We start from the raw sequence: 2962 nt of genomic DNA, 5'->3' as shown, positions 1-2962 counted from the left end.
TTGGTGGCCCAGAGGGTGGGTGCTAGAGGCTTCCTGCCCTTCTTGTTCCACTGGGACCAGATGGAGCCAGGCAGTGACAGGGTACCACCTTCTTGACCAGATCCTGGAACACAGGAGTGTCACCTGGCCCATTGTCATCCCAACTTAGCACCCAAAGTACCCTCGGGCCTGGGCCATGGCTGGGCTGGAACTCAGGATGGTTAGGATGCAGCTCAAGCCTTGTGGCATCTCTGGGTTCTCTGTCCACTGAGGGTGCCCTGGGATGCAGAGCTGGTGGGAAGAGATTGGCATTTCCCCAGACTGTCCTTCCTGGTGCATCGCCCTGGTCACATTCCCCAGGGCAGATCAGGGCTTTGTTCAGGGATTTCCCATAGTCAGGTGCCTAATAAGTGCTGAGACGTGCAAGGCCACTTGGGCAATTGGGTAGGTGCTCTTTGGTGAGCACCCCCAGAAGGGCAGTCCCCCACCCAGGTGTCTGCGTGCTCCTGCTTGTGTTTGACTGTTACGGTGCTTCATGCCAGGGCCACCAGCTCCCATCCCTCCTGTCAGGAACGACACAGACAGCAAGTGCTTGGGGGTAAGGCATTTGCCAGGTAACACAGGTGGCGAGTGCCGGAGCTGGGATTTGAACCCGGATCATGGCACTCTGTATGGGGCAATGGAAGGTTTGAGGATGCCCATGTAGGAAGGAAGGGCAGCCTGGCCCCACTGAGCCCAGCTGCTCCCTGTGACCCTGGAGGAAACTTCTCAGCCCCCAGCTGGGGAGAGAGTCCAGGAGGCCAGGCTTCCTTTTGCTTTCTGGCTCGGGATTACAGAGGAACAAGGAAATTTAGTGTGTGTGTCTTCGTTTCATTCAAAATTTAATTTAGTATCAAGCAAGAGGAGCTTTAGCTTAACCCTGCATATCCAGGCAAGACTTCAGTTACAAAATAGTACTTTTTTTTTTTTTTTTCCACTTGTGATTGGCTTCCCCTCTACTTCTTTTGGTAAGAGCAGGTTGGTGTCCAGGCTCAGAATCCATTTTTCCTCCCACACCAAACCATCTGTGGTTTGGGTGAAGCAGCCTGGCTGTGTAAAGCTTCGCAGCAGAAGGGTCCCGGTAGGATGGTTGAGGTGGTCCAGCTGAGAGGCCAGCACCAGGGAGGCTCAGTGTCCTGTTCCCAGGATCTGCACATGGGGTTGCCTTTCTGCATCTCCCCATCAGTGGTAGGTGGCTCCTCCAAGCTCCCTCTTGCCGGCCTGGACACAACGGCCTGACCTTGAACCTATTGCATGCCAGTGGAGCAGAGCCCCCCAGGCCAGAAGCCCCACAGCTGTTGGCCCTGGCTCGGACAGCGGGCAGGGGGCACCGGGGCAGGAGCTGACTGCGATCCTGTGGCCCCAAATGCCCCCTCGCTGATGGCCTCGTGTTCTGGGTGCAGAGCAAAGAGGAGCAGGTGTCGAAGGCACCTCAGACAGGCGCTGGGCTCGGTGGGCGTCTTGTGCTCCATGATTTTATTTTATTTTATTATACTTCAATTTTTAGGGTACATGTGCACAACGTGCAGGTTTGTTACATATGTATCCATGTGCCATGTTGGTGTGCTGCACCCATTAACTCGTCATTTAGCATTAGGTATATCTCCTAATGCTATCCCTCCCCCCTCCCCCCACCCCACAACAGGCCCCGGTGTGTGATGTTCCCCTTCCTGTGTCCGTGTGTTCTCATTGTTCAGTTCCCACCTATGAGTGAGAACATGCTCCGTGATTTTGAGGCCATTTGTAGCCAGCTCCGCCGGCCCGTGCTCCGAGCTGCAGCAGCTGCCACGCACAACAGCACCGCCAGGAGTGTCCTGGGGGCTTTCTTCAGAGGAGGCTGTCAGCATCCTCAAGTTCCAGCCGCTTAGCCCCAGTCCTGCTTCAAGAGGTTTTTTCACCAGAGGCTTCTCGATGGCTTGAAAGCTCGGCTGACTCCCAGGAAGTTTGCCGGGAACACCAAGCTGTCAGTGACATTCGTGGCGCCAAGACTTACGCGGGTTGCACGCATCGGCGACTGTCTGTGCCACGTGCACTGACGCCACCTGGGATGTGCACGCCGCACGCCGCACGCGCACGCCGCACGCGCAGCAGCGGCTTGGCTGGCTTGTAATGGCTTGCACGCGCACGCCGCGCGCGCGCATAACGGTTTGGCTGGCGCGTAACTGCACGCGTGTGCTGCACGTGTGTAACGGCTTGGCTGGCCTGTAACGGCTTGCACGCGCACGCTGCACGTGCGTAACGGTTTGGCTGGCGTGTAACTGCACGCGCATGCTGCACGCGCGTAGCGGCTTGGCTGGCCTGTAGCGGCTTGGCTTTGCGTTGGTCGCTTGGATTGACCTTTCCTCCTTGGATTGACGGTTTCTCCTTGGATTGACCTTTCCTCCTTGGATTGACGGTTTCTCCTTGGGTTGACGTTTCCTCTCTCACGTTCTTTCACTGGGCTTGATCTTTTCTCTGCTGGGTTTGGCATTCCCTTGGGTGGGCCGGGTGTTTTCTTGGGGGGGGGGTGGCCCTTCCTGGGGTGGGCGTGGGGTCACCCTGGGTGGGTGTGGGTTTTCCCTGAGTGGGGTGGGCTGGCCTCCCCTGCTGGGGTTGGTGGGTTTTGGCTGGGATTGACTTTTCAAACAGATTGGAAACCCGGAGTTACCTGCTAGTTGGTGAAACTGGTTGGTAGACGTGATCTGCTCGCTACTACTGGCCTCTTCTGGGTGTTAAAAGCAGATGGTGGCTGAGGTTGGTTCAATGCCGGCTGCCTCCTCTGTGAAGAAGCCATTTGGTCTCAGAAGCAAGATGGGCAAGTGGTGCTGCCATTGTTTCCCCTGCTGCAGGGGGCGAGGCAAGAGCAACGTGAGCACTTCTGGAGACCACGACGACTCTGCTATGAAGACGCTCAGAAGCAAGATGGGCAAGTGGTGCTGCCATTGCTTCCCCTGCTGCAGGGGGC

General features: G+C 57.0%; 1 pseudogene; it reads left to right on the top strand.

The window, feature by feature from the left end:
• Window positions 1-2627: 2627 nt before the first annotated feature.
• LOC116465659 (putative POTE ankyrin domain family member M) overlaps window positions 2628-2962 on the top strand; it is a 578-nt pseudogene continuing 243 nt past the window's right edge.

This window comes from Hylobates moloch, unplaced genomic scaffold (genome assembly GCF_009828535.3).
Source record: "Hylobates moloch isolate HMO894 unplaced genomic scaffold, HMol_V3 SCAFFOLD_7742, whole genome shotgun sequence".
NCBI classification, from domain to species: domain Eukaryota; kingdom Metazoa; phylum Chordata; class Mammalia; order Primates; family Hylobatidae; genus Hylobates; species Hylobates moloch.
The sequence above is the reverse complement of the archived record's forward strand: the minus strand, read 5'-3'. Positions and strand labels throughout refer to the sequence as shown.